The 14,311-nt window shown below is 40.1% G+C and overlaps 1 protein-coding gene and 1 long non-coding RNA gene across 2 annotated transcripts in view; one reads left to right on the forward strand and one right to left on the reverse strand.

The window, feature by feature from the left end:
• ATP6V1G3 (ATPase H+ transporting V1 subunit G3) overlaps positions 1–3,678 on the forward strand; it is a 25,477-nt gene extending 21,799 nt beyond the window's left edge. Inside the window, exon 4 of the mRNA XM_045456648.1 lies at positions 3,563–3,678. The gene's annotated coding sequence lies outside the window, so the exon portion shown is untranslated. The remainder of the gene's footprint in view (positions 1–3,562) is intronic.
• On the reverse strand, positions 2,056–8,042 carry LOC123586971. Its single transcript, XR_006707046.1, has 2 exons — positions 7,378–8,042; positions 2,056–3,610 (listed from the first exon to the last, which is right to left on the reverse strand). It is a non-coding gene; the product is annotated as an uncharacterized LOC123586971 (long non-coding RNA).
• Between the last annotated feature and the right edge of the window lie 6,269 nt (positions 8,043–14,311).

Genomic DNA, 14,311 nt, shown 5'->3' on the forward strand with positions numbered 1-14,311 from the left:
TTATAGCAGCCCCCGCCCCAAACCGATGCAGACAGTATGCCATTAGCCCAGCCGCCTAGACGGTAATCACTAAATTGTTAGGTACCGGGCACTTTAAGTACAATGTATGAATTATCTTGATCCCATTATTGTGTGTTGTGTTAGCAGGCATCCCTGTTTTACAAAATGGGAAATAGCAACTAAGGAACTTGTCCGCAGTTGCTTGAATGACAGTGACATGGGACTTCCAGTCTGGCCAATGACTCCAATGTCCTCACCCTTCATTACTTACTCCCCGAAAAGTTTCTATATTTATATCATTAAGAATCTCTGAGTACTCTGCTTTTCCAAGAATATATGCAGACAAAATTTAGTCCCAGTTGAAACAAAATTTAACTGGTAAATTTTAATCATTACCAAATTATTCAATTCCAAATATAGACTAAAATTATTCTAATTGATCACTGTTTTAGATTAACCTACACTAGATGTAGGTCTCCCTCTAGCAGACAAAATTAAAATTTTACCACATAGTCTTAAATCTCAGAAACATTCAATTTTATATTGACATTGGGCAAATGGACGAAAAATTTAATATCATTTGTTTTTCCCAACTTGTTGGGCAAGGAAACCCAAACAGGTTAGTTTTTTTTTAATTTCAAATAGATTTCTCTATTTGCCAGAAAGACAACTGATTCTCCAATTAATGACCAGAAGGGTATCAACCTTTCCTAGGAACGATGTCCTTTAGTTTTGGGGGGTAGAGGGGGAACCAAGGTAAGACATCAAGTAAAGTTGCCTCCCTCAAATGAGGACAGCCACGGAGGATTTCCACTTTAACACAGATTTGGAGATTTTGATTACTCCTTCAGAGGTGAGTTATGTAAACAATGACCAAAACTGCACTTTTGAAAAATTGCCATGTGAAAAGATAATTCTAAAAGACAGCCTTGCGATTTGCCTTACATATCTTACCCCATGAAAAATATCTTAAATACCTTATTATGAAAACTATCGAGATGTCAATTTTCTGTGTAAGAAAAGCTTGAATATGTAATCTGGAACACACAAGTTGATAATAAATTCCTGAGCCTACACGGGATGGTTTTCTTAGGCTTACATGCAATAGAAATACACTGAAATCGGTAGAGGATTTTTCTCAGCAGTAAAGGAGCTACGAGAGCTGGAAGACAGTGGTGAAGATTGGGTGTCACTAGCCTCTGTGTCTGGTCCTGGCTGTGCCCCACACTCTCTATGTCCTGTTGGCAACTTACTCAATCTCGCTGGTCTCAGATTCTTTTTCAATGTTTTAATAGACAAAATGGCATTCAACTAAATGATCTCTATAGGCCCTTCAATATTCAATTCTACATACTAAATCAGACCATTTGCAAAAGTCAGTACTCATTACCTGTAGTTTTCTCACTTCTGTAGTATTTGTTAATGTTTTTAATGACCCCAAATCTATTCTCAACATCTGAACTATTTCCGAACATCTCCCCAAAGTGTGCCACTTTGGCATGTGGGCTATTTTGAGCTGAAGGCAACCAAGACCCAGCAGACTCAAGAAAAATCTTTACCTCTCCCTTAAACTACCTACAAGAATTTGAGAAAGAGAGCTATTACCAAGAGATAACTTTTGCATCTACATGACCTATCTGTGTGGCAGGACAAACATCTAATTACCAAACATCTGCTCCTTTTATTATCCTGTGAATCACCCTCCTTCTTTTTGAAACTCCAGGCCCTTATCTCATCCCCTCGTGTAAGATGGCATTTAAGCTTCAATTGTCCCACTGTCCTCGGGTCTAATCTTCTCATGGGCATCCTGTATGTGTGCAATTAAATTTATTTTCCTTCTGTTAATCTGTCCTGTATTAATTTGATTACTAGACTATCCAAAGAACCAAAAAGGATGGAAGAAGCAAACATACTATGTTGGCAGGAATATGTGGTGATCTCCAGCATTCTTAGCTCTGTAGCTCTGTAAAAGTGTAGTTTTTACACTCAAATATGGTTTCACATCTATGCCTAACTGAATGAGTCATTTTTCAAGAGCTCTCACACTCCCACAGATGGCTAAGCTGCCAGGTTTTACTTTATTTACATATGAAAAAGGTTTTACATATTTCAGAGACAACTCACTTATCTATGACAGCTTCCTCAGTCACAAAAAAAATGTTGCCTTTTTTTTTGCACAGGTACTTATCCTAAAATAATTTTCCTGTTCATACAGGTCTTCACACAGAAGTGGAATAAAGTAAGGATGTGTTTAATCGTCCTTCGTCCTTCTTTTGATCGTTGGCACGATCAGAAACTGCAAAATGAAAAATGACTCCATTAAGTTCTTACTTATTTCCATTGTACCTAAAAGCAAAGCCATGCAATTTACAGGATGTAGAGGAATAAAATGGTTTCTAATTTGTTTCTCTGTATTACACACAAACACGCACAAAGTCAAGAATTGCCACCAATAGATCAGCACTATTATTTTCTAGATGAACAGAACTAGGAGAATGGAGTTGGCCAGTGTATGAAAACCTGCCAATTTCTAAATCTCCAGATGAGGCCACTCTGGAAACATCCAATCCTCAACATGGAAAAATCCAACCCAGATCAACAGAGGTCAACAGAGCCACATTACCCACGGCGACCCATAAACACATAAGTGAGAAAAGTGAAGACCATATAAACCACTTAGAAGACCTATAGTCTCAAGAGCAATGATAAATTGTTATTTTAAGCCACGAAGTTTTAGGGTGATGTGTTATGAAGCAATAGCTAACTGATATCCCCATTAGCTATCGCTTTAAAAGAGGAGGGAGGACAATAAGACAGATATGTGACTGTCAGACTCAGATCTGTGAAGGAGGCCTTTGAGGAGGAAATGCATGGTGAGCAAATGAGAGACACCAGCTACAGGCTAACTAGAAAACTACGAAAATGGTCAGAAATGGGGCTACCACATGAGGGGGAGATGTGGCAAACATGTGTTTTTGTTTGGATAGGAAATGCGAGAGCATATTCGTACACCAATTGAAGTTCTCCCAGAGAAGAAAATATTTCTCTAAGGAACAGAAGAAAACTATTGCGGAAGCAAAGTCCCTGAGAGGGCAGGAAGCATAGGATTCCCATCTGAAGTAAAAGAGTTGACCTGACACTAACAGGAAGATGACATACAAGTGGAGTTTGACATACAAGTGGTAGGTAGGTCTAGCAGTAGGGAGATGAGAAAGTTCCCGTCTGATTGACTGGTGTTTTCAAAATAAATGTGAGGGAAATGATTAGCCGAGAATGAACAGAAATTTCAGGAGACTTATCCAGACAAGAGAAGGAGTGAATGGTTGTTTTTGAAAGTGACCAGATGACTGTGCTGGGGAATTATAATACGACTGTCAAGCAGGGTTGAGTGTCCAAAGGAGACATATTGTCGTACTTGTAAAATGAAATAAAGTCAGTTGTGTGCTTTTGTCTGGTGATGGGGAGCTGCTCAGATACAGGCATGGGGGAGGCAGAGTCTGGTTCCACCTCTCAACTTCTGAACTGAGACCTGACATCAGCTCCCTTGTTCTTTTTCTTTCAGCTCTCAAGTTGAACTGGGATAATTCTCCTCAGAATGGATACTGTATTCCTAAATTTAAAGAGAACAAGATCATTGGAAGGAAAGTATGATAAAATAAAGCTAAGAATCTAAACACAGAGGCCATTAAAAATGTAATGATTCTGGGTCACCTGGATGACTCAGTCAGTTAAGCATCCGATTCTTGGTTTTGACTCAGGTCATGATCTCACAGTTCATGAGTTTGAGCCTTATGTCAGCTCTGGCTGCCAGTGTGAAGCCTGGTTGGGATTCATTCTCTCTCTCTCTCTCTCTCTCTCTCTCTCTCTCTCTCTCTCTCTTCATCTCTCAGTCCTTCTCTCTTTCTCTCTCTCTCTTTCAAAATAAATAAACTTTAAAAATGTAATGCTTCTATTTCATCAATGGGAAGAAGTGTAACCGCTGTTATTTCTATGTGATTGTCCCATATCCCATCCCCCTACCTCCATTCCCTTGGTGCTGCCGGATGTTGGCACTGCAGGAAGTGGTTAGGGCAGTGGGTTTCTTTTCTCACTTCTAAGAGTAGCATGAAGGAGCTACTTACCAATGACATAACTGGGAGATCTTACATCCCGTGCAGTACGAATCATTCATTCACTCTTTCATTTATTCAATTAAGATTGTCGAATCCAGGGGCGCCTGGGTGGCGCAGTCGGTTAAGCGTCCGACTTCAGCCAGGTCACGATCTCGCGGTCCGTGAGTTCCAGCCCCGCGTCAGGCTCTGGGCTGATGGCTCAGAGCCTGGAGCCTGTTTCCGATTCTGTGTCTCCCTCTCTCTCTGCCCCTCCCCCGTTCATGCTCTGTCTCTCTCTGTCCCAAAAATAAATAAACGTTGAAAAAAAAAAAAAAAGATTGTCGAATCCTATTATGTATCACACATTTGAGATTGGTTTTGGAAATATAGTCGTGGACATTACCATACCTGACCGGTCTCATATTCTTATTCCTGCCATCTCCTGTGACTCAAGATCTCACTTCCAGTTTAAGACCATGTAACTTTTGAATGCACGAGGTCCCCTGTGTTTGATTGTTTAAATGAATTGGACCTCTCCTATGACAGTGTGAAGAAAAGCATATTTACTATGACTGCTATCAAAGGAGGCAGTGTTGTTAAGGGCATCATCCCTGGGACCAGGCTGTCTGGATTCATATCCCAGCACCATCAGTTATTAACTCCATGACCTTGAGCATGTTACCAACCTCTCTTGTTTTAATTCCCTCATCTGTAAAATGGACTATGCTAGTTTTACCACAGAGTTACTCTAAGTATTAAATAACTACGTGCCCATAACATGCTCTGAATGTTACCTACCTAGCACATCATGAGTGACATACATGTTTATAATAATAATGTCAGTTAATATTATTGCAGTTGAAAAAGGAACTACACACAAAAAAGCTTATTTAAGGATAGAATGAGTGTAGAAGGGCGTGGGAAGGTAAGGAAACGCAGAACATCAGTGTAATTTACTTTCGCAGCCAGTGTAAGTAAACTATTACCTCCTTTTTGAAGTAGAGCAAGTCTTAACTGTTTCTATTTGGGTAAATAGGATTCAATGGAACAGAAGTTTAACGAAGCCTGTTTTACCATGCTAGCACTTCCATTGAAAAATCATCTACAACTGCTAATTTGTTATCATTTTTATTAATGTGTAATCAATTAATAAGAACATATGTGTTCCACAGACAAACCCCAAAGATATTTAAATAGAGCTTACAGGAACATGAGAACCTTGCCAATATTATAAAGACCTGTTTCCTAGTGGAATTCACAGTTTCTCGTCACAGTTCAGAAAGATGCTTTCCTAAGCAAAAATGCAAATATGTCTAAACACCCCAAATAAACCGCCGGCACCGAATGTGATACACGTTTCAGTCTACCCAAGAGGCAGAAAGTTTCTCACGGTGACAACCCAGGCATCAGCAAAGTTTGAAAGAGCTGTGACCTTGCCAACTGAAACTCGCACATGCCGCCCTTTATGAAAAAACTTCCAAAGTTGTCTATGACCACACAGAAAGGAACCAGGAACACTCAGGCAGTAAATATGCACCAACACACCGCCACTCCCTACCCCAGATGTGAAATAAGTAAATGGGTCTGGTAAAAATTAACCGGTGCCACTCTCTATACCGCAAGTTAAAGCCTTGCAAATGGTGAGGAAGTCAAAGCAGCAGTGTTAGCAAATGAAAGAACAATGTTAAGGCCCGTTATTATAATAATGTACTATACACTTTGTCTAGACTTTCTCTTGTTTCCTTCTTAACCTGGCCAATCCTACTGGGTTGTTTTTTGGGGGTGTTTGTTTTTTGAGAGAGACAAAGACAGCACAAGTCAGGGAGGGGCAGAGAAAGAGAGGGAGAGAGAGAATTCCAAGCAGGCTTTGCACTGCCAGCACAGAGCCCGATGCAGGGCTTGAACCCGTGAACCGTGACATCATGACCCGAGCCGAAACCAAGAGTCGGACACTTAACCGACTGAGGCACCCAGGTGCCCCTAGGTTTTGTCGTGTAGGGTTTAAGTAGGGTTTAAGGTTTGACTAATTTGGGAAGTCTTACCCAACTCCCCTAGGAAAGGGGCCATGACTTCCTTGGTGATTTTATAGCTCTATTATAACACTTGCCATATCGGAAGATACTTAGTCACACGTCTCCTCCTAGACTGTGAGTCCTCAAGTGTAGAAACTATGTCTTACTCATCTTTATCTCCTAAGGCCTAACTCAGTGCTTGGCACATTGTCTTTATTAACAAATTTAATGTCCATAAGCAATCAGTAGTTAGGTTATGATGTGGGAATAGTGTCTCATGAATATTGCAACAAGAATCTCACAGCATCAGAACTTAAATCGGTTTTCAGAACCTCCTACAGGTCTGCCAAAAACATGAGGTTGATGAGGAGCTAGCCGGGTGAATATGGGGTGGTGCAGGAGGCGAGGGTTCTATAACCAGAGAGAAAACATGTGCGAAGGCCCAGAGGTGGAGAAAATAGGAGGCAGACATAGAAAGCCAGCGTTTAGGGAGAAGAAGACTTCAATTGCCGTTGAAGAGGTTCGAGGAGGGGCTTTTGAAGAGTATTTTAGGCCACGCGAAGTTGTTGGATCTTTACTTGAAATGGATGGGGACGGGGCGCCCTGGTGGCTCAGTTGGTTGAGTGTCCGACTTCGGCTCAAGTCGTGATCTCACGGTCTGTGGGTTCGAGCCCCGCGTGGGGCTCTGTGCTGACAGCTCGGAGCCTGGAGCCTGTTTCAGATTCTGTGTCTCCCTCTCTCTCTGCCCCTCCCATGCTTGTGCTCTGTCTCTGTCTCTCAATAATAAATAGACATTTAAAAAATTACAAACAAAAGAAATGGATGGAGAGCTTCAGAGCAGCTGTGAGAGGCAGAGCAACATGCTTAGAATTATTCACGTATCGAGCAGGTTGCATCCAGCAGGTCTGAAACGGGGACGGGACTGGAGACCAAGGCACTTCTTCAGAGGCTATTGTAGGAATCTGGGAGGGTGATAAGCAGGTCCTTAATCTACAGCAGAAATGGACATAAGAGGATAAAGAGATAATAAAGAGGTAGGACTGTGAACTAGCTGAATATGAAAAAAGAGGGGGAGAGCACAGAGAGAAGAAACAGAGAACATGACAGAATGCTAAAGGCCATGATATTTTAAGGAGAATTCAAGGGATAAAAGACTGAGCACTGAGAAGAAACAGTCCTTGAGGACAAGGAGGACAGCGAGACATAAGCAGTCCTGCAAAAGTGGGCAGAGCATACAGCCAGGCTCCCTCATGCCAGACAGACCCAGGTGATACCTGTTTTCTTGGTGAACTATGAGTAGCTCCCTCTTCCACTTCCACGGTTGTCCTCCTATGCAGAAGCCGAAACTAAGTAGAGACGTGACTAATTTACTGAGTATGAAATCCTATTGAACTCCAAGTTGTCTCCTTTGACCTGCCACAACTTCTGCCTCCCCCCTTCTTCCCACCAGAATCTTGCCTCCCAGTTTTTGTCTAGCTCTTTTCATCTCGATCCCCTAATACCTTCCAGCCCAGGCCATTGCCTCCTCCCCCAACCCCTAAATAGTACCAAACAACACAGGCTGGAGACCTGGGAGGGTCGGGGGATGTGTCAAATAGCTTTGCAGGTTCTACATACCCATTACTCCACAGGAAATACAGCCGACTTCTGACATACGTGGGTGGACTCTGCTCTGACCTGTGATAACCTGGAGGCAAACCACGCCACCCTCAGCTTTCTCAAGAGAGCTCATGGCTCCGAGCATCTTAGGGGTTTTATATTTTTCCTGAATATTGCTGGAGTCAAAGCGATTATTCATGCCCTTACCTGCAGCATTTCCTTTGAAAAGTTCCTTTTGCACCTGTCCCTCCCCCCAGGTCTCTCTGGCCATTCCTTCAGGCAATCATGCTCTGCCATCCCCAATAGCACAGAAACCAGCCACCTAGCTTTCCTTCTGGTATTTCCTTTCTTAAATTGTCTTCCTTTCCCTCCCTTCCTGCTCACCCCTCACATTGTATATTCCCTGTGTAACAAGGGTAATTAAATAGAACATCAACTTCTATCTCCAAAAGTAATATTCTCATATCCGTCACATTGCTCAGCAAAGAATCATCCAGCTACCAGGAACCAACCTCCGCTAAGGCAGTAGGGGATTTTAAGTGACAAAGCCCCTAACCTTAAATTTGTTACGCTACACAAGTTCCCAGGATAATCCATAGAATATTCCTTCTGCAGGATGCAACAAATCTTAAATTCCGGGAAGGAATGGTAACACTGGGTTTTAAATTTATCTTCTTAAAATAGTGGATTTGGGGACACCACTATAGAGAATTTGATTCAGTAGGTCCGAAGTGTGGTCCATGAACCTGCTTACCAGGCGCTCTTGGTGATTCTGATGCAGGTGATTGCTTGGTGATGCTTTCCTTTGAGAAATGTTTGTAAGACTCAATTATTGACTACCATTTCAGTGAAAAATTTGAGTTCCAATCCAGATGCCAGAAACAATCTGAGGAAATTCAGCCCCACAAGTGTGGCAATGACTTCTTCCCTTTCCTTATGGTAACAGCATTATTTCTGAGCATCAGAGGCAGGAGGGAGAGAAAGGAACGAGCTAGACACATTTCTCATTTCAGTGGGGAGGGCTTAGCGTTAACATCATGGACATTAGAAAGAACCAGCAGAAAGGGAATAAACAGTTTCCATTTAAAGGTGTGTGGGAGGTTGCTTCCATGCATAGAATTTTCATATTACTGAACATTTTTTAGTTCAGAGAATATGTATACTGGGATTAAATTTTTACTCCATCACACTAGTAGTTGTCATTTTAAGTAGATGAATAGAATTCAGGTAAAAATAGAGAGCACATGATGTCAGAGTAAATAACAAAAGGATAGCATAAATCAGACGCAAAATCTTACGAAAATACACTGGAAAAGACATCAAGATATCATGTATCCAAATACATGATACCTGAATAAAGGTAGTATGAGATAATGCTGGGCATTTAGACTCTGGAGCTGGACAGCCTGAGTTCAACTCCCAGATCCAATACTTACAAACTGTGAGAATGTAATGCTTTGGATTGTTTTTTATTTATAAAATGAGGCTAATGATAATGCACCTTATAAGACTGTTGTAAAATATAAAATGCTTAGATAGTGCCTAGAGCATAAAATGCACTTGAATAAAATAAATAAAAGGTATTACTATTAAAAAGTTTCATATTTGGGGGGATTTGATTTGGGGGTTTCAATTTCTCAAAGTATGAAGTCAGCAGGGCAAAGAGGGTAGATGGAAGGAAGGGAGGGGGGAGGGAGGGAGGGAGGGAGGAAGAGAGAGAGAAAAAGAGCACGAAAGAAAGGGAAAGAAAAAGAAAAAGGTTAAAGAGGTAGAGATTATGAAAGTAGAGGGCAAAACCATGAATAATCTGAAACTGTTGTTAACTATGGTGAGAAGCTACTAGAAATGTTTTATAGTCTCCTTGTGTACTACAAGGACTTCATTCACCAGGGGCTTCCAAAGTCAGAAGTCCAACAATTTATCTGATGAGCAGAAGCATGAAAAAACATATATATTTTTAAAATTTTTGAAGTGGGTTGTGCCCCGTAGCTCAGTAAAGAGCCCCTCTAACAAGGATGGGAGGAGAATGCTTCAGAGTTTGGAAAACTATACTTTTCCCCCAACCTTTTTTTAAAACCAAATGTCATATCTTAGAATTTTAAGAAAATGATAAGAGAAGAAAGGACAGAAAAGAAGAAGAAGAAATAATAAGAAGACTTGGATAGAAGCATAATCCATATTTGGCCATTCTTGCTTACCTCTTAGTGAGCTACTTCACTGAACAAACATTTGGATATATATTTTTATATGTGTGCATATAAGTGTATATATATTCCCCTGGATTCTGATTCCTCAAGTGCAGAAGCTATGTCTTACTGATCTATATATATGTTTTTTTTTCCCAATCCTAGTCTTTAGTACCATTATTTCTTTCTCATTTACTTGTCTGTTTTTCTTCAGCAACTACAAGTCTGCAGGTTCTGTGGGGACATGAACCACGTTGGGCTTGGTTGGACTTTTGCAGTATAATATGGGCCTGATTGTAGCTCTAGATTTGAAGACTGTTGGCTATCGTGCTTTTGTTTGTGGCAGCAGTAAATTCCATTTAAATTGGTTCACACAATAAAGGGGACTTTTTGGCTTAAGATAACTAAAACTTCCAGCAATGGAGCTTAATTCAGATGAGGCTTGATCTGATGATGACATAAAGATCTGGTTTCCAGTCATGGCATGAAGATCTTCACTTTCTTCTGCTTCACCTGTGATGGTGAGGGTTTCATCCTAAGAGTGAGCACAGTCTGTTTGCAGATGACATGATCGTATATGTAAAAACTCCTAAAGATTACACACAAAATAACTTAGATCTAATAAACAAATTCAATAAAGTTGCAGGGCACAACGTCAACTGTATTTCTATCCATCAGTAGTGAACAATCCAAAAAGGAAATTAAGAAAACAATCCCAGTTACAGTATCATCAAAAAGAATACAGTACTTAGGAATTAAATAATGAGGTGAAAGACTTGTGCGATGGAAACCAGAAAACATTTATGAAAGCAATTTAAAAAGATATAAATAAATGAAAAGACATCCCTTGTTTATAAATTGGATGGCTGAATATTCTTAAAATGTCAATACTAACCAAGGTGATCTGCAGATTTCATGAAGTTCCCTTCCAAATTCCAATGACATTTTTTTGCAGGAATAGAAAAATCTATCCTAAAATTCATAGGAAATCTCAAGGGAACCTGAACAGCCAAAACAACACTGAACAAAGAGCAAGGTTGGAGGGCTTACGATTCCTAATTTCAAAACTTACTGATTTCAAAACAAAATGGTAATCAAACAACATGGGACTGGCAAAAAGACATACACCCAGATCACTGGAATATATAGACTCTCTCTCAGAGAAAAGCAAATTAAACCCACTGTGAGTTTGCACCTCACACCTGCTAGGACGGCCATTATCAAAAAGCAAACAAACAACAAAACAACAGAAAAGAAAATAAGAAGTGTTGACCAGGATGTGGAGAAATTAGAACGCTTATGCATATTAGTAGAAATGCAAGGTGGTGGGGCGCCTGGGTGGCGTAGTCGGTTAAGCGTCCGACTTCAGCCAGGTCACGATCTCGCGGTCCGTGAGTTCGAGCCCCGCGTCGGGCTCTGGGCTGATGGCTCAGAGCCTGGAGCCTGTTTCCGATTCTGTGTCTCCCTCTCTCTCTGCCCCTCCCTCGTTCATGCTCTGTCTCTCTCTATCCCAAAAATAAATAAACGTTGAAAAAAAAAAAAAAATTTAAAAAAAAAAAAAAAAAAAAAAAAAGAAATGCAAGGTGGTGCCAGTAATATGAAAACCGGCATGGAGTTTCCTCAAAACATTAAAAATAGCATAGGATCAGCAACCCCATTCCTGCGTATTTATCCTAAAGACTTAAAAACAGGATTTCAGAACGATATTTGCAGTCCCATGTTCATTGCAGCATATTCAAAGAGGCAAGAGGTGGAAACAACCTCAGTGTCCATTGACATTAAAGGGATAAAGAGAGTGTGGTATCTATGGACCAAGAAATGTTATTCAGCCTTTTAAAAGAAAGAAATTCTGTCACATGCCACAGCACAGATAACTCTTGAGGAAATTTAAATCTTGAGGAAATTATGCTAAGTGAAATAAGCCAGTCACAGAAGAACAAATACTGCATGATTTCACTTATATGAGGTATCTAAAATAGTCAGACTCATAGAAGCAGAGAGGAGAATCGAATTTGCCAGGGGTTGGAGATGAGGGAATGGAGAGTTGTTATCCAATGGGTACGGGGTTTTAGTCAGTAAATTGAAAAAGTTCTAGAGAGCTGGTGTATAACAATATACAAATAGGTAACGAACTGTACTATATGCTTAAATTTTATTGAGGGTAGATTAAAAAAATAGACGCTTTGGTGAAGAATAGTATTTGTATAAATTTAGAGACAGAAAAAATAAAGTGCATGAGACGCAAGCCAAGCATGAGTGTGTTAAATGTGGGACGTTGAAAAGAGAAAATTGAGTGAGAAAGAAATTGAGGTGACACTATAGATGTACGTTGTGTTGAATTATTCATTATAAAATAAATAGCACGTGTTTTATTTTTTAGGCCTTGAACTTTTGCTTAAAAATAACTTACCAGGATTTATACTTAATTGTATAAATAAAAGCGAGTGGTACAAATAAAACCTCCAAAAAGAAAAAAAAAACCTAATAAAGTTTTCACAGAACCCGTCTACTATTTAATTCCTCTTCTTCCTCCACAATTAGATTTATCCTTTGGCCTGTTATCCATTTGTGTGTGTGTGTGTGTGTGTGTGTGTGTGTGTGTGTGTGTGGTGTTTATTTCTTTATTCTTAATATTCTCTCTTTGTCACTTTTCTCCCTTTTACATTTCCTTTACATACTTTTTTTTGTGATACATTTGCCAACTGTTTTTCTTCTCATCCTCAGTGGTTCCAAAATCTTTTGCTGTAGACCATTAACGGCTCTAGGTGGAGAAGTAGGAGGCAAAGCTATGTTCAAGGTAGGCATCTCTTAATTGAAATCCTGGCTCATCAAACTGTACAGTTAGCCCTCAGCAAGTTACAGCACCCTCTGGGAGACTCAGTCTGTCCATTTTAAAAAGCAGAACACATAATGCTAACTCACAAATTTCCTGCAAACATTAGATAAAGGAAAAAGTAAGGAGCCTACTACACAGCCTGGTACATACTGGCAGCTCAAAAGATGTATTCCTTTTCTTGATTTCACTTTCCGCTGAGAAGGCAGCACCCCCCCCCCCACCTCAGAGCTCGAACATTTCACAAGACATTTCTGCTTTCTCTGAGTTCCATTTCCATAAAGCTTTCAAATACCCTCCAGTCCTTATCCTCAGGTTCTGCGTACATTTATTTTTCAAAGTATCACGTTCCTTGATCGTTCTCTGTAGCTATCCAGATTTTCCTTTTCAAGTCGTTGACTTTTATCCTCCACTCTGCCTCCTTCTTTGCCGTGTCCTTTCCTTGGGTCGCCAAGTGCCCTTTTCTTTTCAGAACATCCTTTTCAACAGAATATTCTATTTCTATTGGTCATATTACCTAGAAAATGGAATACAAAATTTGACCCGGGGTTGTTGGAATCTTCCCCTTTCTTAAGGTGAATCACATTATAGTATAAAGCAATTGTAAATTATGCTTAGCATTCCTGCCAGATGTGTCTTCTAAGAGGTTCTTACAGCTATGCAGGACCACCAAAATGTCTCCAGTACCCGTACAGAATAATCATAGAGGCCAGACACAAAGAAATGTACAAGGAAATTGGCTTATTTTTTTAAAGAACAGTCTTTCTATTTTCTATAACAGAAGATGAAATTCTTGTTTTCATCTTGTTTTCTTCTTTTTTTTTTGCTATAGTCATCTTATATTGTTTTTAAATCTGTTTATAGAAGTAATGTTCTTTTATTTTAACTTACTAACTTCCTCTTGCTATGTTATTGCTCCTTAATTCAAACAGCAAAATGTTTCATTAATAGCCTCCATTGATATCTTTAACAGTGTAATCTTTTCATTTCCTCCAATGTTTATGGCTTTAATAGTGTAGTATATAGCTTTAATGGCAAGTATTGCTTGAATAATATTTTCATTTTTCATCATTCATTTTAGCTTTATGCTTTTACTGGATTTTCTTTATTCTCCTGAACAGCATTACATATTTGCTCATTTCCTATTTTTCTGAAGAAATGTCATCCTTTATTCAGGAACTTAGCATTCTCTCTGTTTCACAGGTGAAAACTTCAAGGCTCCCAAACGTTAAATATCTGGCACAAGATGCCACAGCTATTACATTTGCAGAGGTAGATTTTTTAGTGGTTGTTTTTTATTTTTGAGAGACAGAGCACAAGCAGGGGAGGAGCAGAGAGAGAGAGAGAGAGAGAGAGAGAGAATCTGAAGCAGGCTCCAGGCTCCAAGCTGTCAACGCAGAACCTGATGTGGGGCTCAAGTCCATGAACTGTGAGATCATGACCTGAGCTGAAGTCGGACACCTAACCAACTGAGCCACCCAGGTGCCCCTGAATTTGCAGAGCTAGAATTTAATTTCATGCCTGCTGAAACATGGGAGGCCTGTGGGGACAGTGCTGGAGCAGAGGAGAAGTGGTGATGCCCCAGCAAGA

Source organism: Leopardus geoffroyi, chromosome C3 (assembly GCF_018350155.1).
Source record: "Leopardus geoffroyi isolate Oge1 chromosome C3, O.geoffroyi_Oge1_pat1.0, whole genome shotgun sequence".
Classification (NCBI taxonomy): domain Eukaryota; kingdom Metazoa; phylum Chordata; class Mammalia; order Carnivora; family Felidae; genus Leopardus; species Leopardus geoffroyi.